Here is a 25,455-nt window from a genome sequence, read left to right as displayed (position 1 = left end):
GCGGGGCTAAAGTCAATGGCTGTGACTCTTGGTAAGAGTATGGTTAAATCATACACATGCCTTCTTATATCTCTGGGAAGCAAAAATTCTGACTATTATTTTTCCTGTCTCTGTCTTTGAGATTCCAAAGTACATTTCACCAGGCTGGGGATGAAAGCAGCTTCGCTTCAAAACCATCTAGATGATTTCCAGATGTATCCATTGGTGGTTAGAATTCATCTAGTACACTGTGAATAGCTTTTATTATCTTATTGATGTCAGCATGTGGCTGTTTCTACCACATTAATCTAGACCTTTATTCCTTTCAGCACAGCCATTAATGAGTCCAGAGTTAAAGAAGTTTGAGGTGCTGCATTGTTTTCCTCCCTTTATCAGATATAGCTGCATCTGCAAAAAGAAATTATCTTGTCATTTCACTTTGATATTTACATCTTCTCTAGGGTTTTTTATGATTAGGAGGGCACTGCTAATATTCTAAAGCACAGTGTACCCCTTTCAGATTGAGAGTATATAAATCTTTCCACCAGTTCCTTTTTGCCCCCCTCTTCTTTCTACCTTTGTAGTGATTTTACTACTGGCTTAAATTGCTTATGAATGCTTTTATTTAATAGATCTTGGTGTCCATTGTGATGTGGACATTTTAATTTCTTTAGCAGTGTGTACTCCCTTTTTGATGTCAGTAGGAGTCACCATAATGCATGTGTTTATAAAGTTAAATTTGTAGCTTGGGAATTACATGTCGCCTATAATGTCTCTGTTGTCATCAATACAAATGGTTCCTAATCCAAAATGGCTGCCCACTGGATGACAGCACCTTCTTCCTCAAGGACCAGCATGGTGGCATCTACAAACGGACTTACAAAAAAAATGTAGGTGGTGCACTTGTGTATACTAAATCATCCTCCACCTTGATCAGCATTCATGTGAGTACCTCTTCTATTCATGTGATCTGTGCCACAGGAGGTGACTGGCCACTTTTATGCCCCGCAGTAATGTAATGATGTATCCAACTAATCTGGAGAGTCCGCAATAATTTCCTACATCTAAAATGCAGAGATGGTGAATGTGCTGGGTTGCGTTGCAAAAACATCTCTCTCACACTTAGAAACGAGTTGTGGGTGCCTCAACCCTTATAGCAAGTCTGTCCGCTCCTGTTGTGCAGATTTTCATATCAATTCCTCACACTCAGGACCGTATGGGTTCTCCTTTCATTTCTGACACCTCTTTGTGTGTGAGTTTGTCATGCAATGCAGCTTTTTTTTTTTAAGCAGTGGGAGCTTCTCAGTCTTGCACCTTCTCAGATGTCTCCCATTGTGGTCATGGAAGTGCTCCACCTCCTACCCAACTTATTTTAATGATTGGGCAAGCTATTAAAACAAAGTAAAATGACCTATGTTAGGGTTACCACTCCTAAACTATGTCAATCATTAGTATTTTCGTTTTAACTTTCATGAAGTCCACTTGCATATATCATTAGATGTATATGAGCATACAATGCATATTTCACAATTTCCAGTTCATATTTCTTTTTTCATAACCAACTGAGTTTTGCAGAGTGAAAATGCACTCAGAAGACACAAGAAGGTACATATTGGTTATAACATTAGACAAAAGTACAAAGCATTATAGGACAAGTATCCAGAGAGGAGACACACTCGAGTAGCAGCAGAATACAAGAACCTGACACAAATTGTCCCAACCACTTCTCCCAAATGCGTCCATGCCTCGCTGGATAACCCCTAGCTTCAAATACAGGTCTCCTGTTGTGCACACCAGTCCATTGCTCTTTGCCACCACCTTATCGTTTGGGGTGGAGGCAGGAGCCTGCCATTGAGCCACTATATCCTGCTTTGCCACCATTGTGTCCATGCCCAAAAGTTCCCGGACCCCAGAACCCTTGAGACCACGAGTAGCAACAGCAAGGGTGAAATTTGCACTTCCCAGCCTAACACAGTCAGCTCCCGCAGTATAGCAGCCTAATAACTTTGAATCACCAGGGACAACCACACCATGTGGTAAAAGTCAGTGGAAGCAGCAGGGTAGGTGGGATCCAGAAGTAGGCCCGTCCAGTGTAATCTGGCAGGAATGAGATAGGCACAGTAAAAGTAATAGGCTTAAATCAGGTGGAGCCTTTATGAAATCATGGTAACTCTGAGCCATTATGGTGTCTTACCAGTTGACATCCTCTAGGGGGCCCAACCAACCCTCCCTGCAGACTCTAAGATGGTCCAGTGTGTGGTGGGTAACTAGGATGTGGTAGATCCAAGATAAGCCCCCTTTTCCCAATGGGCCCATTAGCAATTAGGCTTCCAGAGGACTAAATTCAAGTGGAGCGGCATCGCATGACATGCAGGTGTGAAGTGTATGTTGCTGCCGTAAATGTGTGAGGTGGTGAATGCATACAAATCCTGGAATTCTCAGAAGGCACATATATGAGCTCTGGACTACACATCACCCAGTTGCATTTTGCCAACAATGTCCCATTTTCCAAAGCCCTCTAGCGCTTTCACATCACACAACCATGTGCCATGCCATGGGGAGGGGGTGAGGAATGTACAGAGTAAGCTTGGAGTCCCAACTTGTGTATCTGAGTGAGGCCCTCCAAGTGAGGAGAACTACCTGGGTCACTACAGGGAGAGTGGCAAGGATCGAGGATCCATACAACATGCCCATAATCTGTGTAAACCCTAGAGATGGCAGTTCAAGTTGGTAAGCAGGATCTGATCAACCTCCATGAGCCAGTCATTGCCTACCAAAAAGTTGGGATGCTAGATGATAAAGGGAGAGGTTTGCCATTCCCAGACCTCCATCATAGGGGGTGCGCTGACAATAATTCAGGGCAAGATGGGGCTTGGAAATATGCCACGATATCCAGCTTATGGAACCACTGTTGAGGCAATGTCATAGGAAACTTCTACGGAACGAAGAGGAACATCTGCAACACCATCATCTTGTAAAGAGAAATTCAGCCCATTAGATTCACTAGGATGGAGTGCCAGTTGTTGAGGTCCTTCTTATCTTTTTGTGTCAGGTCTGAGGTTTAGAGTCCAAGTAAGCTCATGGTGGAGTGCCACCCAGATCATTGAAGATAAGGCAGCACATGGGTATGTCAGTATGCCATTCAACACAGTCCAGATTCTGACGTAGGCCTTCATGTCAACCCAGCCAAATTGGTGCCCCTGAGCCCTCCCCCAATAAGCTGGAAAATTTGAAGGCAATGGGGTCCACTCAGTGCCTGAAAGAGAAGGATATAATCAGTGTAAAGTGCAATGCTGTCTTCACATCACAACAAAGAAGATGTATGAGCGGTTCAATCACTAAAGCAAAAAGGAGGGGGACAAGGGACAACCATGCTGAGTCCCACATCAGATAGGGAAGAGCTCACACTGTTACTCTGGACACATGCAGTGGGCATGGAGTATAAGGCGCAGATAAAATCGCAAAAAGCAGGGTCCAAACCCAGCCCTCAACAACACACATTCCAGATAATTCCGGTCCACTGTGTCAAATGCTTTCTCAAAGTCAATGAGACACAGGGCTAATCGAGGTGGAAGTGGGTGACAATGGGCCAGGGTGACATGGAGTTACTGGAGGCTGTGCTGTGTACTCCTCGCTGGCAGGAAACCACTTTGGCAGGACGTACAATCATGCAGAGAACTGGCTTGAGGTGAATGGCGAGGATTGTGACAAATATTTTAACCTAATCATTGAAAAGGACAATCAGTCGAAAGTCATAGGAGGAGGATGCGTCTTTGGAATTACTACAATGGTAGCAGTATCCATCTCAGGTGAGAAGGTACCAGTCTTTGTTACTTTTTCATAGAGCAATAAGAAATGGGGTGTCAGTAAAGTGGAATAATAGTGTATGGGAAATTTGTCAGGGCCAGTGATCTTACCAGGAGCCATGGCAGAAATAGCTGCTCCCACTTCCCCAGCTGATATTGGTTAGTATAGTAGCTGAACCTCTGGGCGTGAAAAGCAAGGAAGGGGCACTACATGTAGAAAGTGAGGTTCTGCTACTTCTTCTGGGCTAGGAGTCACCATTTATGTCTGTAAATGTTTGTGCAATGCCCTGGTGAGTGTGACTGTGGACATTTATGACTTCAGGGACTATTCTGTTCACCAGTGGGCAGGAGGCAAGCCAGTACAACAGTTTGCCATTCTTGTCTCCCCATCCATAGATCCTTGTTGTTGAGGTGCACCATTTCTGCTCCACAGCCTTCATTGCCAAAAGTGGAATTTCTTTCCTCTCCAAGTCAAGTTGCCGGCGTGTATCTCTTTGAGAGTCAGTGTAAGGTGTGGCTCTAATCTAAAGGCATGGGCCTCTAAGGGAGTAGGATGCTGGGAGCGTGCTGGCGTTGGCCCATAGCAAACCATCCAATAGTCACCTTATTGGTGGCCCATAAGGTGCCAACCGAACGGACAGAGCCCTCTTTGGTTTCAAAGTAAGCACTCAACTCTAGCGCCTGTGTATAAGCTTCATCTTGGAGGTACCAAGTGTTAAGCCACCACATAGGACAAGAGTCACCCATAGAGTGACTGGTGCAGGCGAGGAGAGTGGTCTGATATTCCACTTGGAAGGATCTGGGCCACCTCTCGGCAGTGAGAGCTGGCATGATAATAAAATCTACGCGGGTATAGTGCATGGCGGAGGTATGGGTGAATTGATGGTGACAGGTATTCCACACATCGAACACCAAGGCTAGGGTCCCAGTGGGAGAGACAATGTTACTGGCCCAACTGGATGTAGAGGGAGTGCCCATAGCATTTGTGCCTGGAGCAAAGACTGCATTAAAGTCGTCTGCAATAATTGTCAGTCCGCTTGGAAGAAACACCACTACCTTGGAGATCTCCAAGGTAGGCATCCAGGGCTGCAGGAAAGTGCATAAGAAAACACAAGGTTAACAGTACATCCCTCCACTGCACCAGTGAGGGCAAGGAAGCGACCCAGAGGGTCGCTCATTAGTTGTGTGATAGTAATGGGGAAGGAGTGTTGGAGCAAGATTGCCAGTCCTCATGAAACTCGGATGTAACCAGAAAGACAGATCCTCTCAAATCCTTGGTGTGCCAAGAAGGAACAATGGTTCCTCAGTAGTTGGGTCTCCAGCAGCAACAAAGCATCTGGGGGGAAAAAGCAGCGTGCATACCTCAGGACTGCAGTGCATTTCACACAGTCAAGTAACCCGTTAATATTTCAGGTCAACACCCATTAAGATGCTATGGCTGTGTAGGGATTTTTTTGCACTGAACATAGGGACCTGGAATAGTCAACCCTACTGGGGTGATCTTCCAGATGACTCATCCCATGACTACATTGAACAACAGTGTATCTAGTGCATGACACAATAATTGCTTCATGTATGTGTCTGAATACAATACACAACAAAGGAGCATAAGAAAACAAGTTAAAAACACTCCAGAAACAGAATAAAGACACCTACCCCCCCCCCCCCCAACAAACCCACCCACCCCATACTTGCGCCCCAGAAGGACCTGTTACCCATAAGGCAGAAATGCAAACAATCCAACTTGATGATGGGACTGGAGTGGTGGACCCTTCCATAATGTAGGTTCAAAGACTACCATCAGGAGGTAAGTTGTACAGAATGTGCCAAGGGACAGTGCCTGGCCCCTGCCTTGAACCAAAGTCTGGTACATCATAGTGTGTGACTATGATACATCGGTGTTCAACAGTTGTTCAGTAGCAGGAGTATAAATCATGTCTGGTTGGCCTTCCAAAGGTTGGCAGGGAGCCCACTGCAGTCGAAGGAAGGAATGGTGGAGCTGCTGATAACAGTGGATCTCTCACAGGTGGAGACAGAGAAGAAGATTTAGGTCTTTGGCCATCCCACCCCTACGAGATTTGGTGTGATCCCTTTTCAGCTTCGATGCTGTTATCGTGTTTGAGGGCCCAGGTTTCAGTGGAGGGTGGCTCCTTGGCCTGCAGAGCAGACGTTCCTCAGTGAGCCAGGTTCAAGACAATTCTGGGTTGTCAAACAAGTGAGTTTTGTTTGCATACATGACTCTTACCTGGGCCCGGAACAGCCGTCTGTAGGGGATATTTAGTGCTAAGAGTTTCCGTTTCACTTTTGTGTATGAAAGATGAACACCTTCGTGTCGCAGCATCTCAGGTCTGGGTCAGAGTGGGCCACTCTCAAGGTAGCATCTCTATCCTTGAAATTAAGGATGTGGGTAATAATGCGTCAATGCCTGGGCATCAGGGTTCTGTGCGCTCTCTTGATCGCAAACCAAGAAGACAGTTGATCTGGAAGCATCCAGGATTTAGGCAGGCATTATGAACACAGCGGTGAACTCCGCCGACCGCTGTGGAGGCGGTGAACAGAAGCCCGCCGTTGGCAGTGAATAGAAACCAGCCATATAATGAACCAAAATCCCAACCCTGCCAAATATCACCAGACCACCAGTCACCGCCATGACCTCATCGGCGGAAATGCTGGACGTCCCCACCCTGCCACTGCCGAGCACACCCACATCCCACCCTCCAAATAATGATGCACAAATCACCCTGGCGGACAGTGAAGGCCGGACGACCATTGGTGGTGCCGACCGCCACAGGCGGCAAGTGGACTTAACAGCAAGGAGTGCACACATTGGATAAGCTTGGAAGCCACACACCTGACACACATCCATAACCCCATAGAACACTCATAGACACACCCCACAATTCTTTGCAATGAAGCCAGGCCAAAGACGACGAAGAGCACCAGAAGCAGACACCGAACACCACAATACACAAGACGCACACCGACCCACAGAAGAACACCCTCACCGTGTTTCCAGCCCCGACACCATTCACCACACTCACCATGTCACCCCCCAAACACCCACGCTTCACAGAAAGAGAGCTAAGGACCATGGTGGATGAGATCCTGAAGGTGGAGCCACAAATACTCGAGGCCCAGGTGCAGCACACACCCATCGCAAGGAAGAAGGAGCTATGGCAGACCATTATCAACAGGGTCAATGCAGTGGGACACCATTCACGCACTAGGGACGGCATCTGGAAAAGATAGAACGATCTGAGGGGGAAGGTCAGGGCCATGGCATCCAGGCACCACATTGCAGTCCAGAAGACTGGGGAAGGACCGCCACCAACAACACCCGAATACACAGACTGGGAAGAAAAGGTACTGGCCATCTTGCACCCTGTGGGAATCACTGGAGGAATGGATTTGGATAAGTCGTCTACATTTTCCCCATATTACCATACCTTGAATGCATGCACCACCCCACCCACACCCACCAGGACCAATACCCCACCCAGGCAAAAGCCACTGAAACCACCCCCCGCATGACCACAAACCCATTAACAGGCCCACATCCCTCCCCCTGTGCACACCCACCTACCCCTGCAAGGATTCACAATGGAATTACACCCTCCCCAATGCAACCCCACAACCTAAGCAAAATGCAGTAAAAACCTCACAAATGCACCCTGAATGGCCACTAAAAGTCACACCAGCACAAAATAGCACAGTCCTGTGCATCTTAACAGTGCATGCATTTGTAGTAGACATGTCTATGTCCCCCAAAAGTCACCACCACCCATGCCACTCTCACAGACGGGACAAGGAGTGCCAGTGCCCCCCATGGAGACAGAGGCACCTCACAGGACACTGGTGAAGGATCCCTGGACACTGATAAGCAGGCAGGCCACTCACACAGTCCTGGTCTGTTACCATGCAGCAGCCCCACCCAGGATACCACTGACACCCCCCTCCACCACCCAGTCAAGAACAGCAGCCCAGGTCAAGCATCCCCAAACCAGTGTATACAGGTCACAGACTGGTCGAACACAGGTACAGAGGCCACAGTCTCCCACTCCCATCATGCAGGAAGGTGAGGGCCCCAGTACAAGTGGTACTGACAGACTTATGCAGGGGACATAGGCACAGGGGGCTAGGGCAAGTGCTAGGGCCTCAATGGGCCAGGGGGGAGGCCACAAGATGTGTGCAGCAGCTCAGGACGGGATATCTGAGGTATTGGGTGCCTACCAGCATACCCATGACAGGTTGGCACAGATAGTATCCACCCTGGAGCACAGTCAGAGGATGCAGCAGGAACACCACCAACAGGCCATGGAGCAGTGGAAACAGCACAACGCCACAATGGCCAACATAGCAGGAGCACTGCTGCAGCTGGTACAAACCCAGTCTGAGACCCACACAGGACAGGAGGCCCCCATTACAGCAGCGGACACAGACCGGACAATTACACTATCATCGGAAACATCCCAGGAACTACCCTCAGCGGAAACCCAAGGGCCAACCATGTCATCCCTTCAAGGTCAACAGCAAGCACCCAAATGTACCCTCAGGCCAAGATATGGCACTGGAACCCCGGCAAAAAACAAGGCCCACTTCAAGAAGTAACTCAGCACCAATCTGCACAGCAACCATCCCACTCAATCAACCACCACAAAGTAGTAGGAAGCAATATTAACTAATGTAGGAATTGATGGATCCATCGATACTACCAACAAGGCTGCCACCATGTTGGCATTGAGGACAACCACCCATGACCACTTGCTGTCACTGTAAATTGCACTATTCACTCCCTGCCACCAATAAAACACATCACACCTGTAACACTGCCCCCTGTCATAAAATGTGAACAAAGTGAAGTATGGATGCAACTGGCTGATAACCACTTTATTGTCAATGCATTACATGAAAGGACTCTTGTGTGCCTAAATTTGGCCCCAAATTAAATGCACTAAATTGTATTCTGCACCATGCAGACCTGGACCCAGTTTCACATATAAGACACAACCCCCACGCCCCCCCCCCCCCAAGGAGAAAGGCCACACTGACCGTATGTGTCTCAAACCCCAATGTAAGCCCTTAGTCCCACATAGTTACTGGAAGTATAGTTGTATCAGTTGGATCCTGGAATTGACATCTTCCCCTTCCTCATCATCAACATCAAACTCCTCACCTCTCTGAAGTAGCTGGTCAGGACATACAGCACCGTCCACCTTCAAGTGGGGGATAGAATTTCTCCCTGCCACGTTGTGCAGCATGCAGCAGGCCACCACTATTCTAAACACCTTTTCAGGCCCATAGGCCACGGAACCCCCAGAGAGATGTAAACAACGAAATCTATCATTCAGGAGACCTATTGTGCGCTCTATCACCCTCCTAGTACGTCCATGGGCCTCACTGTAATTCCTCACTTTATCTGTCCCAGGATTCCTCACTGGTGTCAGGAGCCAACACAAGTTTGGATAGCCAGAATCACCTAGAAAAAGGTGCAATACAGAGTAGTCATTGCCAAGCCTCTTAGTCAGACAGCCTGGCTGTCTGCTATGTGTCAGTTAGTGACAAACACTTACCTATGATCCACCCTCTGTCCTCTTGGAGTTGTTCCATCTTCTTTGGCACACTACTGTTCCTCAGCACAAAGGAATCATGGGCGGAACATGGCATTCACATGTGAGAAGTACTGGTCTTCAGTACATACCAATTGGATGTTCGTGGAATGAAAGTTCTTTCTGTTCACCTGTTCACTCACTCTTGGGGGTATGATCGGTATGTGGGTGCCACCGATGACACCTATCACATGGGGTATGTTGGAAAAGGCATAGAATTCCAACTTGATGGCAGGGAGGTCAGTGCTTTGGGGGGAAACCTCACAGGGCTGCAGGTGTCGTACACATGCATTTAGAAACCTTGTCAGTACCATGCTGAACATTGGCTGTGAAATTCCGGCACCCATGCTCACTGTCACTTGAAATGAGCCCGTGGCCAGGAAATGGATAGCATGTAGATTACAATTCCCCGGAGTTAGTGCAGGATCCAGTAATGCACAAAGTTCACAAATTGTTTCATGGGTGAGTCTGTAATTGATTATGATCTGACGCTCCACCATGGTCCTCATATCCACAGGTGGTCTGTACACCGATGGTGCCCTTCCTCGCCACAAGGGTCCGTACCTACGAGGGATATCAAACAAGTGTGAGGAACACACATACATAGGCACACACTGTCATCAATTGTGCACTGCATACTTGATTGTAGTGACTCAACAGTAACATGTTCTTGACAGATCTACATCTACACCTCAATGAGGGAACAATGTTTTTCATGTGTGTTATTTTTTTTAAATGGTCATGTGCATAGGTGCTTCATGTGGAAAATTGGCCCTGCATTGTGCACAATTATTCTTTATCGATGCGTAGTTAATGCCAAAATGTCTCCCCCCTGTAATCCAGGCCTGTCATTGTGGAAGTGACCTCATACCGCTAGTGGTTGACGTAACAGTGTAAGGCGCTGTTTACAGCCATTCGCACCTCCATTGGTTAACATGGATGCCAATGGGGAATCCTGGCGTATCACGATCGGGGGTGACGGTGCACACTGCCGAGGTACGTACACAAATTTGTCATCTATACTTCACTTGACTCCCTGATCTCGTGCGAACAGGTACTCCACTGTGTGTACTGCTGTGTCCTGCCTCTGGTCATGGAAGTGGCTCGTATTGCAGGGGAAAGGGCCCCGGCCTTCATCCAGGAGGAACTGGAGAGGCTAGTGGACGGCCCCTGTACGCCAAGCTCTACGGATGGCCAGAGATACAGGTGAGTAGGGGTTTGGGTGCACAATTTGGGTGTAATGGATGGTGTTGTAAGGACATTTGTGCACCTCTGAGCCTGCATGGGCCATGGTGCATGGCATGCTGCATGCATATGTCCTGTAAGTCTGGGTGCATCAAATCTGTGAGGCCCAGCTGGGGAAGTCCTCCCAATGTGGAAGGGGTGACCGTCTGGCACTGACCCCCCTCATGCAACGCATCCTGGCAGTGGCGTATCCAGACCTGGATGGGCGCTTGAAGGCTGCACAGCAGTCACAAGGGGGTGAGTACTCATGTCACAATCTTCAGCCTGGATGGATGTCTGTGTGTGCATTAGGGTTCATGCTGCTTAGAGGCAGGGACTCGGAATGTTGTCCATCTACATGATGGTCCCGTAGGGTGTAGGGGTGTCTTGGTCAGGTCTCCCACACGTCGGGTCCTTAGGTAGTTCAGGGGATGGGTGTAGAGCAGGGTTCTGGTCAGTAGTCAGGGGCATGGTCATGACCATAGTGAATGGTGCTGCCTGTTGGGGTGTCTTCTGGATGGGTGTATGTCTGGCCACTATGTACCTCCATTCAGCTATTTACAAGTGTCTCTCCTGTTTTGTCTCCCCATCCCTGTTCTCTTGTGTTGTTTTTGTACATCAGCAACATCTGGCGACAGAGCTGAGGCACCGGCAAGTGGGGAAGCAGCGGCCCATGGATCCTCAGAGGCAGAGTCATCCAATGCCAAGGGGACCAGTGGGTGGGAGGGTGTGGGGAGGACCACGGGGGAGGCAAGTACCACTGGAGGTAGTGACTCCGATACCTCCTCTGATGGGGTCTCCCCGGCGGTGGCTGACCCTATTGGCCACACCACTACAGTGACATCTTCCGCCAACCCCCATTCCATCACCGCCCTCCCTTCTGCTCCCCACTGAGTTGCCTGTGCCCTCTCACCCATAAAGGTGGGCGTCTCCTTCACCCCAGGCACCTCCTCCCCTGCCCCAGTTAGCCCTGCTTTCCTCACAGAGGAGGCTATTGACCTCCTGAGAACCATCTCTGTAGGGCAGACACCATCGTCAATGCCATCCAGGGGCTAGCATCAGAGGTGCAGCAGACCAATGCCTATCTGGATGGCATTCATGGTGCAGTGGCTGGCCTCCTCTTGGACAGCAGCCAGTTTCCATGGTCATTCCTTCCCCCCTCCAACCTCCTCTACCCTTTCCAGCAACCCACTCCCTTCACCCGTCCAAAGCACACAATCTGACATGCAGTCAAGCACCTCAGCACACAAGAAGCACACTTCAAAACACAAGCACCACACCTCCCACCACAAGCATTCACACAGCCAACATACACATGCACATGCACATACAGCAACATCCACTTCCCCCAGTGTGCCCACCTCTTCCTCCTCCCTGTCTGTCCCCTCTAAAGGCACACCCTCATTCACTGCACCTTCAGTCACTGTTGCTGCTCCTCCTACTGCACTCACGACAATAGCAGACATCCATACATGCACCCCTGACACCACACCTGCACTCACCACAACTACTGTAGTTGACACATGCAGCACACTCACCAGACTTGCAGACACCCACACAACATACATCCACACTGGCAGCCTGTCTTCTCCCATTGTGTCCACCCCCCCCTCTAAAAACACACAAATGCACAAAGACACCCACCCATCACACATCCACCACACCTCAGCATACTGTCAAGTCACCTGCACCCACTACACACACCCCTACACCACATACATCCACACCCTCTGCCTCACTACCATGCCCTCATCCAGGACCACCCCAATTGCTCTGAAAAAAACATTTCCTCTCCCATGCGGACCTCTACCAACCCACTGGCCCACCCAGTCTTGTCGCAAAGCGTGAATACCTCCTTGCCCTTTCCACTCCTTCCACTTCACAGCCCACCCCTGTCCGCCCCTCACATTCCCATGCCCCTTCCCCAGAGAAGAAGCCCCGTGCAGAGCCAAGTCCATCTGGCTCCACCTGCTCGAAACACCCCCCCACCTTCAAAAGGACAAACTCACACCCCCTCCACCTTCCAAGCGCAAGTCTAAGCCCCACCCCCGTCACAAGTCCCCACCCCACCACCCCCTGCCCCAGTTCCGTGAGGTGCCTGGTTGCCCCTTTGTTGCCCCATTAGGTGGGGTACTGTGTACTTTTGAGATGTAGGTTGGGGCCGTTGGGGCCCATGGGACTTCTTGCGCTACAGACTGGCCATTGGCCTTGTTGGAAATAGTTGGTTCTGTGAGCTGTAATAAATATTTGTGTGGCCTGTGTTTTGGCAGCACACTGTTGAACCCTGGTCTTTCGTTTCATTGTTTGTGCGTGTGGGGCATTTATATGTACTATGGTCAAGTTGGATTTGCCTTGTGTCGGGTATGTACCTCTTGCTGCGGGTGTATGGGTTGTGCTGCTATGAAGGTTTTGGGGGGGGGGGGTGTTGCTGGGTGGTGGAGTGGGTGGGTATATAAAGGTGCCCTTTCCTCCTTTGTTTTGTAGGTTGCAGTACTTACCGTCGTCATCGGCAGGCTCGGTCAAGGAGGTATATGGCAAGGAGCAGGGCTGGCATGATCTGCAGCTCTCTATCCATGTCTGCTTCGGCGAGTTGTGTGGGCCTCTGGTGAGTGTTTCATTGGATTTGGTTAATTTCCGTCTGTTGGCGGACTCTGCAGTCATTGACGCCACTCCTCTACTGGCGGTGGGTGGTTTTCTGGATGCCTGCGTTTTGATTGGTTCATTATTTGGCGATCCGGACCGCTCCTCTGTTGGAGGTTTTTACCGCCACTTCCGGCAGCGCAGTAGGGACTGCTGTGTTCATAAAGAGGGCCTTAATCCGGATTAGAGAAATTCCACAGCTCGTGGGAGTTCCATTCCTTCATGGATGCCCACGAAACACAGGTTATTGCACCGAGTGGTTTTCTGCGTCTTCGATGTATTGGTGGTGTTGCGCTGTGTGTGAAAGAAGTCGAGAGACCTGCAATTTTAAATTGGTGACATCTACAACTAACAGTTGGTTTTCAGCCTCCGTGATTCTGTTTGTGGCATTACATAATTCTTTTTGCAGAAAAACAACCTCCACATGCACCTCAACAAGCTTGGTCTCCACTGAAGATGGTGAGCCAAGAATGGCTTGTAAGATTGTAGCTAAGAAACCATTTGGTGGCAGTGGTTTGCCCACAACATTACTCCCAGCTTGACCTGGAGCTGTGGTGTATCGTTCCATCTTGGTATGGGAGGCCAATGGGCAGTTGGATTGGTCTTTACCTGTGATGGCAAGGTGTTGTGAAGGGCCTCCGAAAGGGACCTGGCTCACTTGCTGTAAGAGTCCGGCAGCACGAGCAGCCAGGCCCACGGAACAAGTGCCCTTGCTCTGCTCAGTCCCATCCACAGGTGGACATGACAGGTGCTAAAAGAAGCAGACTGGGTGCCCCAAGTTGGGGTACCAGGCGGCTTCTGGCATGCAAAGTTGTAGCGGTGCTAGAGTTGAAACAGAAACAATGACTGAGGCGATGAGTGAGTGCCCTTTTCCAGGTGGGTGGTAGTGCATGGGGGACTGCCAAGCAAGAGGGGGTCAGTTGTACCCCACCCACAAGGTCGTAGTTTCACTTAGTGTAGCCAGGAACCAAGCATTACTTCTCCATAAAGACTGGCCCCTCCTAGAAGATTTCAGGCCCACTGTCTGAGTGTGTTGCACCAATCCGGGTAGGGCAGTCATGGAGCAGTTTACAGGAGCATCAGGTGAGTGGGTGGCCCCTGGTTGTGAAAGCCAGGCCCATCAATAAAAGGCTGCTGCACAGTCTCAAAGGTGTAGGCAGGCGAACCGGGCAAGGCTTCCAGTCATCAGAGACCAGGATCAGTGCTCCCACGGCGACAGTCCCGGTGTCCCACTGCAGTCTCAGTCCAGGGCTATCGGGCCGTTACTACCCAAGGTGTGGCAGCACTGCCCCAAAGGTAAGCGCAGTCCAGTGGGGGCTACTCATGGTTACTTTCCCATTTAGGAGATGCTCATGCAGGTGAGGTTATGTGGTTAATATATTTTTATGATGAATTAAGCATCATTGATATTAAATAGACCAATAACTAGTACTTTGAGAAAGTCCCCAGAGGTGGGTAACGAGTTGGATAATGAGTGCCTTCACTCACTTTTTTGCACTTGAGAAATGACATTTTCTGAATATACTTTGACTAACAGAGAAATTGTTTACATCCAATATAGTCCTTCTGACCATTCATCATGGACTGGTGCGACAAGAGCCAACGTTCTATATCTGGTATATGCTTTTCTTTGATATTTATGACCATTGTTGAGTGTAGGGAGCAGCTATGACATGCGAGTGACGATTGTAATCGATCATAATTCCCCTTCCCTCCCTCTAGATAAATTAACACTGCTTCAGAAAATTAGGATAATTGTTTATATATTTAAGGTAACAATGTTTTCCACATCGCATTTCACATTTTCAACTATGATAAGAAACTAGAACATGATAATTTGCACACTAGCAAAACTTTTGTAAGGTGGGTTTGGTATGACCTTTGCTCTAAATAACACGTTATTCGGCCACATTTGATTATACTACCATAGCATGCATACATTAGACATCCCAACTTAAAAAAAAGGGTAATCTTATGAGAGTATGGGTAAGGCTTTGAAGGGAAAGGGGCTTCATGCAAAAATCTACCTCAGAGGTACTTATGTCTCTTACACCCACCAACTTCACCCTGCATGAAGAAAAAGGGAAAACTTAGTGAGGCTGTCATTGTGATGACCATAGGCTGTGCAGAACCTCTAAAGATGAGATACGAACTCAAAGCAGGAGTTTCCAGCTCACCGTGTGTTATTGACACTTCATTGGAAGACCGTGTGAACGAAGCATTCTGATATCGTGCGACACACGGTGGTACCACCTGAGTTATATATACATGTATTGTAAGTTGGTGAAAAGAAGTGTAGCTAAATACCACCTCACTTGAAAAAGCAATCTAATATACACACTTGCTCTTAGTAGTGTGCAAAATACAATGTCCTGATTATTACCACAGTACAGTTTAAATGATTTGAGAAACGTATACTCGGTTCCTTCCACATTCCATTAGAGAAATCATCTTATGGAAGATAGTTACTGTGATTCTGTCTCACTGCATAGATGAAACCCTAGGTTCTCTGGTTATGGTTAAGTACCATTATTTAGGACTATGAACGGGCGAGGGACAAAACGTACACGCAGAATTGCAGAGTAATATGGTACAGATTACAGTGGGAAGCGGAATGACGATTCCTCTCGTGAGTCATGTCCCACAATTGTTTTAAATAGCATGTTACAGTTTGCACACATATATAGAATATTTATTTTATTCTATTCGTGGTATTATTTAATATAAATGCTATATTTTTGGAGTATGTGAACTCAATTTACTATACTAGGCTTATCCTTGAATGTAAATTTGCCGTTGGATCCGCAGATGGTCACCTCACCTCGTTCGTCCTTGTAGAGAGCTCTGTGTACTACGGTATCACAGCCCTCTTAGCCAGAAACAGCACAGACCACATGAGACTGAGCGTCCTACTGTGAAGGTCTCTATGGCAACCATTTTAACAAACGCCCCTTTACGGGAAGGCACTGCTCTGAGCCGTGTTCTGCATATCAAATGTCATGTTAAGAAGGCAATTTGCGAAACAAAAACAAAACCCAATGCGCACCCTGAAAATGTAAAACAACTTAAATGAAAGCAGCAACAAGATTTGCCTCCCAAATCACCTCGAGCAGTGAAATGGAATTCAAGATACAGATGGTGGATACCTGAAACCCTGAGTGAACTGTCTGGAGACCATAATCCATTATCCATATAATCAAGCCTATAATTTCCAACATAGCTAAAGAAAACATGCATCAAAATATATTAACAATGGTAAAAGGGTCATACTGCTTTCACATATACCTAGACCCTCCAGGACATTTCAACTTTGCGAGTTGAAAAATAATAATAATTATATATATATATATATTTTTTTTAAATCATCGAATTGGGACTTTAAAAAAAAACAAAACAAAAAAAAACAAAGAACTCATTATGAGTTTGGCGGTCATTTCGCGAGACCGCCATGTTGGTGGCAATCTGACCATCATATTAAGAGCCACACTGTGAATGTGGCCCAAAAAAAAAAAAAGAGCCAAATTTCGAAAGTCTCCAGGACACTGGAGGATGGAAAAAGAGGTGGTCCCACCACCAGCACAGTCAGCCCGACAATAACCCACCCATCAGATTGTGATCCACAAATCACGACAGCGGTTCTTCCATGGCGGAAAATCATTGGCAGCGCAAACTGCGGCGGTCTCAGCTCACATCTGTCAGATCTCCACACCACATTGGATAGTTTGAATACCCCACACCTGATACACATCCACAGACCCGACACACCTACTCATGGCACTATATAACACAACCCACAATCCTTTGCAATCAAAACACCACACACAACATAGCAATAATAAGCACCCATTTACTCTTCCCTACACACACATCACACACCTGTACAACATACCAAACACACACATTAGTACCACACACAATCCACAACACAGTCACACACTCACTTCACTGCACCTACACCTCACATTGTTCCTAACTCTGCACCGGTTTACTTAGCACACAACCACACAGTCTTCTCAACCACTACCATGGCCCCACAAATACACCCACATTTTACTGACTAGGAGTAGAGGGTCATGGTGGATGAAATTGTAAGGGTAGAGCCACACCAGTTCAGATCACAGGTCCAACAAATATCTATTGCCAGGAAAATGAAGTTGTGGCAAAGGATAGTTGACAGGTCAATACTGTAGGAAGTTATCCAAGCACAAGGGTGGAGACCAGGAACAGGTGGGACAACCTCAGGGGGAAGGTCCGTTCCATGGCTTCCAGGCACTAGCTTGCGGTACTGAAAACTGGCAGTAAGCCCCCCGCTTCCTCCCTCCATGTTCACATCTTGGGGGGAGAAGATCCTGAACATCCTGCATCCTGAGGGCCTGAACACCTGGGGGAGTGGAGTCTGGTACGTACCAACAACATTCATGTCACACAACTGTCTTGTCCTGCATGCTCTCTCTCACTACCTATACCCACCCCAAATTACATTCCACCCACTACAACTCTCCCTAATCACCCAATACCCCTTTCCTGGCATTCCACAAGTCCACTAAACACATTCAGCCCCACAGCCCTTGGAAATGGCTTGATAAGCACTGGCTAATTACAGCACTACTACTTCCAGAAGGCCAAATTCCAACATTTTCACCACCAGTACACTGAACCAAATATTGCTTGTATTGCATGTCAAACCAATATCCGATCTAACCCATCTTGATTGTTCTAGTGTGGAAGAGTACATGGCAATGACAGCAATGCAATGGCACACTCACACTAGCATTCTAAGCAAAACACAGCTATAGCAGAGTTCTCACATACAATGGCCACAGATCAAGGATCTCCCAACCTAGAAATATACTGAACTGCTTTGGAAAGTCAGATGGCTGAGTGAATGCACATGCAGTACATCCAGATACAGGTCAATGTTCATTGTAAACTCATACTGTGTTCCTATAAGGACACCAATGTGCATTGTACAGCTCTTATTTGTGCCAGCTATCATGCCAGACAGTTCACTTGGTAACAGAGGTGATCAGCCATGTCAATTATCAGACATGTATGAAATTGAAGTTACATAGTGCATCAGCTGTAAATGTCATTGCTGGGGATCATGTCAAGGATTCTCTACATCTCACGCAACTGCTACAATACCCCCACTGTAACCTGAACTCTGTGTTCCACGCCCCCCACAGATAACCTTGCCATTGTGAGCATTGAGACAATACCAGAGACTGCCACTACCCCTCTGGATGAATGCCTTAGTGGGACAACACCCATGGATGTCTGGACACTGACTAAGAACGTGGCCCATCTGGGACACCTGGTCAGTCAGCAACAATCAGCCTCACCCTACCCACATCAGCTCCTCCCAGCCCTGTTGCATTTACATCACAGGCAACCATTCTCCCCCCACGCCCCAACCAGAGTCACAAGGACAGAACCAGAAATGGTCAGACAACTTCCATGAGGGCATGAAAGCAGTCGCCAACTGGATGAGAGATAGTGGTCTTCAACTCAACACAAACAAAGCAGAGGTACTCACCCTGAGCCCTCAACCCAATGCCTGGAGTGAATCCTGGTGGCCACCCACCTTCAGAAACCCACCCACCCCGCCAGCTAAGCCCGCAACCTCAGAATCATCCTGGAACCAGACCTCAGCATGAACCATCGGTTAAAACTCAGTCACCTCCACCTACATCTGCACTTTACACCTCCTACACAAGACCTTCAAATGGATCCCCCTCAATCATAGAAAGACCGTCACACATGCCATAATCACCAGCAGACTGGACTACGGCAACACACTTTACGCTGGAATCAACAACAAAAAAACTCATCCGCAAATTGCAAAACATCCAGAATGCCGACACTAGATTGATCCTCGACCTACCAAGATACTGCCACATCTCAGAACACCTACGGACACTGCACTGGCTCCGCATTGAGAAAAGAATCACTTTCAAAATCCCCCCCTCTGCACACAAATCCCTCCACAACACCAGACCTGCCTACCTTAACCAGCAACTCAAACTTCCACATACCCCACAGGACCCTACGCTCAGCCCAGTTCTCTCAGAAGTACCCTGCATTCAGAAAACCAGAACTGGAGGACACTCCTTCTCCTACCTCACCGCCACCACCTGGAACGCCCTACCCATCCACTCAGACAAACCACCTCCCTCCCCAGCTTCACAAAGGAACTGAAGGCATGGCTTTTTTAATCCACCTCCGGTACTCGCTATACTCCCCCCACCCCAGTGCCTTGAGACACTAAAGGGTGAGTAGCTGCACTTTAAAAAACTCTGATTGAATGATTGATTGGACAGACTCATTAATTGTGTGCCCCACAGTACGCCTACCAGAGCTTCACCTTTCCTCCCCTGACAGTGATGGCCCTGCCACCATTGGGAGTGGGGACACTGTGCCAGGGGTACAGGCATTTGGGGGCAGGGTGTTTGGGAGGCATGCTGTGGGCCAGAGGATGGGGTCTGAAAGGGACACCACTGACCAGAAAACCATCTCCCAAGTCTTGGGAGCCTACCAACATTCCCAAGGCATTATGGGCCAGCTATCACCATGCAGATGGACAACCATCAGGAGGTTATGCAGCAGTGGCAGGCACATAATGTCCATTTAGCTTCCATTGCAGGGGTGCTGAGAGACTTGAATACCACACGGAGTAGGTCTTGTACCCAACATCTGGCCCCTTCCACTAGTAGTGATATATCAGGTCCTTCTACATATGTGGCTGCTAGTGGAATGGAGACCCTGCCAGGGGAAGGACATACCTCAGACACCCCAACCTCTGTAGCTGATGAACCCCCTACAAATGTGGACATCCACCCAGACATACAGCAGGAGCAGATGCCAAGACCAAATCCACTGCCAGGAGGTAAACCTCTCCTGAACTTTCACCCCTTGTGTGCCACAGATACTGTTCTGTAACCTATTTTTTATTTTCCCATGGTTCAAGGACACTGGACCCGTGTTCTCAAATGGTGTAGCAGCTACCCTGATGAGGTCATCCACCATAACTAAACCAATCACCATTTCTTTTGTGCGTGCGTTCAACGATTATAGTCACATATGTATTTAGTATTTCCACAATAAATCACTGTTTAAGTCTCATTTATCAATCATGTACAATAGTTATGACAACTCCAGTCTGATCATGTCCCTCTGTATTGTACACCCACTGTTATGGACCTCATACATGGACTCCATCAGCAGGAGACTCATTAAACCATGATTGTAACAGGACAGATACCAAATAGGCTGTAAACTACAACTACACACAATCCGTTAAAGATATGCTACCAGCACAAAGCATTTCTGGGAGTAGCCTCAGGATATCTGCTAAGGTGTAACAATGCTAAACCACACAATAGAGAAGTTAGGGTCAGGTCACTCTACCAACATGGCAGGAGGCACACAAATTGGTTCTTTACATCACCTGGAAAAACCTTATCACATACCCAGACAATAGCTTCCAAATATGCATATCCCATGGTACAGAGAGCGATCAGTATAGCTCTACACATACCTGCAAACTTTCATTTACATTGGTCACATACCTGTAGGCTTGTCACTCATCTATGTCAGTCCACAGTGACATGCAAATTGGTCTTCAAAGTAGGAACATACTGTCAGCTACATTCAAGGTAGAATACTTACAACTGTTACCATTGTGCAGGGAGAGGCTTTGGTCCTACATTTACACATGAGCCAGACACATTCAGGCATAAATGACAACATTGGAAGACCTCATGTACCCTACAGGTAACTGACGGGAAAACACTTTTCCAGCCCAGTCTCTTCACAGTCTAATAATGTCAGTCACACTCCACATAATCAAGACTCATAGTAACTGGTATCAGCCATGTCCACTTCTCCTCTCTGTCGGCAATTCCCATCTGCTTCTAACACTGTATGTTGTTTGCCAAGGTTTATGAGATGAACAGGATCTAGGCAAGTCTGTGATTGCAAGAGAAGAGGGATGGGACATAGCAGAATACACTCCTCAAATCAGAGAAGTCATGTCCAGAAGTGTTACTTTGCATTTTCCATAGTATACATGATACTGTAGACCACTCTGTTCTGTACAGAATACAATTTACTTTTTGCATGCACAACTCACTAATAGGCATTGGAGCTATCTGCAACCGCACAGATCATGCAAGAAAGGAGGTGACATGCTACCCATCTACTTCAGACTGCAAAAGTGAACCACACCATCACGTCTACTTGATAAACCTTTTAGTCAGTTGAAATACTGATTGATGAGATCTGCCCTAGAGTCTCCTGCTTCATATTCCTCTGGCTCTTCACCACCACGCAAATCTGCATTTCTACCAAAAGATTCTGATGGCTCCCCCTCTTCTGGTATAAATGGTATCTGTAGTCTCAGGGCAAGATTGTATAGCATGCAGCAGGCAACTATTATTTGGCATACCTTGTTGGGCAAGTAGAAGAGGGTTCCTCCTGATCTGTCCAAGCACCTCAATCTTGCCTTCAGGAGCCCAAAACTCCACGCAACGACATGCCTTGTCCTCCTGTGGGTGTCTTTGTAGTGGACATCCCCTGGTGTGCTTGGGTACCTCACTGGTACCAACAACGAAGGACAGTTTGGATAGCCAGAGTCACTGAGAACAACTAATTGATAGATCACTAGATCACACTATATATATATATATATATATATATATATATATATATATATATATATAAATAAATATAAAATGACATGCAACATTGTGATGGCAGGGGACATAAATTGCAAGCATACATTTCAGTTGAAACTTACCAACCAGCCAGGCCAGCTCTGTGTGGAGTGTCATCAGCAGTGGGACATTGCTGTTCTGTATGATGAAGGAATCATGGACTGACTCTGGAAACTTGGCACCGACTTGTGAAATGTACTGGTCTGCCAGACACACCACCTGAACGTTCATGGAGTGGTATTTTTTTTACTGTTCCTATATGCCTGTTCTTGGGAACCAAGGCTACATAGGTGCCATCTATGTCTGCAAACACATGTGGAATGTGTCCTAAAGCATAAAATTCTGCCTTGACATAGGGAAACCTGATGTAGCTGTCCAGATGTTTTAGCAATGCAACAGTACATCCCTCAAACCAGACTAAACATGGGTGGAGACATTCTTGCACTGTAATCTGAAAGGACCCAGTGGCCAGAAGTGTAGCACTGACCAGACCTGAACAATGGGAGGTATGCTGTAGGGATTGCGGATGGCAGGCATCAGATCTGGCTCCAATTGATCACAAATATCCATGAAAGTATGGCAATTCATCCGATAAGTCAGGATACAATGTCTCCTCCTCTATGGTGTGCTGATCTACTAGTGGACGGTACACTGGTGGTTGTTGTCCTCTCCTAATGGCAGGAAAACTGTGTGAAATTTTTTAAAAATAGTATGCAGACATCTTGTCAAGTCAGATAATCAACTCACACTCTGTAGATAGTGGAGTTTTAAACAACCTCAACAGCAGAACACCACATATGTATTAACCTAATGACACCCTCCTTGGTGTACATTCCCCCAATTAATTATTGACCTACACACACAGATTCATCTGTTAATGTACATGGTTGTAAGTCAAACCGATTTGACATGTCTCACACATATTGTTGCACATTATCAACATTTTTAAAACACATGGGAACATCCGAGTAGGTGTACACTGCTATCACCACATATCCTTCTGTAACACAGCATTTACCACACAGATGCACAAATTGGCAACTAAACATGAAGGCATTACTTACAGCTGTACTGTACAATATGGGGTATAGTTAATGACGCAGATGATAAACCTCTTCCATCCATGTAATTTCCTTAAAATGGCAGCCGCCTGACCTACTGTACTGGACACATGGAAGTGACCTAAGTCTACCGGCGGAAGTAGTCATGGCGGTAGGTGGTCACAACTGCAGTGGAAATTGCCATTGGAAGACATTGCTGCCTTTGGTGGATTTGGGCCAATGGCAATGTCTGCCGGTGGTAACAGTCATGTACGTGACCATCATCTTCTGCTCTATTGCTCACTTGATTCCGACACTGCTGCCTGCAAGATCTCCACTACCTGAACTGCTATGTATTGACTCGGGAGCCATCATGCCACATCCTACAGGTGATAGACCCCCATCCTTCACCCCTAAGGAGCTGAAGAAGCTTGTGGAGAAGATCTTTCCCCTGTATGAACAGCTAGGTAGTGCACCAGAGGAGCAGGTGAGTCCAATGCAATACCAATGTATGATAAGTGTGGTGAATGATGGTGTATTTGAAATGCAAAGTACTGAAGGTGTTGATGCATGCAAATGTTAATTTGTATATTAGTGAGAGTTGAGGATGGGAATTTTTGCCTACTTGCTGTCACTGATGTGTACTGTCCACTACTTTTGGTATGGTGCAAGTGGTCATGACTTTCTCCTTCTGTCTGTGTCATCCATACAGGTCAACACCCATCAGAAGAAAGGAATTTGGTGTGCCATTGCCAAGCAAGTGCAGACCATGGGGGTCTACAGCTGGTGGAGCACCTACTGTAGGAAGCGATGGGAGGACCTGAGATGCTGGGCCCAGAAGACCGCAGAGGCCTAGCTGGGGATATCCTCCCAAAGATCGAGGGATGCTCTTTGGACCTTGACCCGACCCCTTCCCCCCCCCCCCCCCCCCTTAATGGTCCACATTTTAGCAGTGGCCTGCTGTTGGGAATGGCCTCTCTGCAGGGTCACTCCAAAACTTTTTGCCTTCCTCCTCTTTCTGACCTAATTCTTTGCTGGCTTTAGGACTCTAGCACTGATTAGCAGTTGTAAAGTGCGCAAAGTGTATATGCTCTCTCCCTTAAACATGGTAACATTGGCTCATCCCCAATTGGCATATTTAGTTCACTTGAATGTCCCTGCTAAAGAGCACTACATGTGCCCAGGGCCTGTAAATTGAATGTTACTAATGGGTTTACAGCAGTGATAATGCCACCCAATGTAGCCCCTTACCATGTCTCAGGCCTGCACTGCACTCTGACTGGGCATTGAAAAGTACCTGTCAAGCCTTAAACTCCCTTTTCTACATATATGTCACCCCTGAGGTAGGTCCTAGGTAAACCATAGGGCAGGGTACTATGTAGGTAAAAGGCAGGACATGCAAAACACACAGGTATATGTCCTGGTAGTGGAAAATTCCTACATTCGCTTTCCACTACTGTGAGACCTGCTCCTTTCATAGGCTAACATTAGGGATACCCTCATACACGGAGTGGTAGATTCTGATCGGAAAGGGGTAAACAAGTCATGTTTAGTATGGCCAGAATGGTAATAGAAAATCTTGCTTATTGGTGAGGTTGGATTTGATATTACTATTTTAGAAATGCCACTTTTAGAAAGTGAGCATTTCTCTGAACTTCAAACCCTTCTGTGCTTTACAGCCGGTCTCCAATCCACGTCTGGGTTGGGCTGGTTGACAGCTCCCTTGTGCATTTCACACAGACAACTACAAACACAGGATTACTCAGTCGCACCTGCACTCAACTGCATACTGAATGGGTCTTCCTGGGCTGGAAGAGTGGAGGGACTGACACACATTTCAAAGGCTAGTGGCCTGGCCTCACATGATGGACTGCCAAACCCCCCACTGGGACCATGGCAAACAGACCTGTACTGAAAGGGGACCCTGTGCACTTTAAAACCACTCTTTGAAGTCTCCCCCCACTTCAAAGGCATTTTTGGGTATAAAAACTGGGTCCCTGACCCCACCAAATCAGACACTTCTGGGCCAGATCCTGCAACCTGTCAAGAGGAGCTGCATGGCTGTCCAAAGCACTCACCTGGACTGCTTCTTGCTGTTGCCCTGCTGCCCTCTGACTATACTAAGAAGTGCTCTCCAAAGGCTTGATTGAGCTTGCCTCATGTTCCTGAAGTCTCAGGGCCAAAAAGACTTCCTCTCTTTCAGGAAACTCTTTGTGCAATGGAGAAAAAAAAAAAACCTCAACACACAGTGTGCCTAGCAACTGCTGCGCCAAACTGGACTGACGCAGCCTGGCTCCTCAAGTGGTGTTAGATGCAGTGCCTGCACTGCGACCGGAACTTTGACACACAGCTGAGCCAGAATGATGCAGCCCAACTTCCTGAGTGAAGCATCGCACAGCACCTGCCATGTGGCAAACTCCGCACGCATCGCCCACTGGATCGACTT

The sequence above is a fragment of the Pleurodeles waltl genome, chromosome 4_1 (genome assembly GCF_031143425.1).
Source record: "Pleurodeles waltl isolate 20211129_DDA chromosome 4_1, aPleWal1.hap1.20221129, whole genome shotgun sequence".
Lineage (NCBI taxonomy): Eukaryota > Metazoa > Chordata > Amphibia > Caudata > Salamandridae > Pleurodeles > Pleurodeles waltl.
This window is presented reverse-complemented; position numbering follows the sequence as displayed.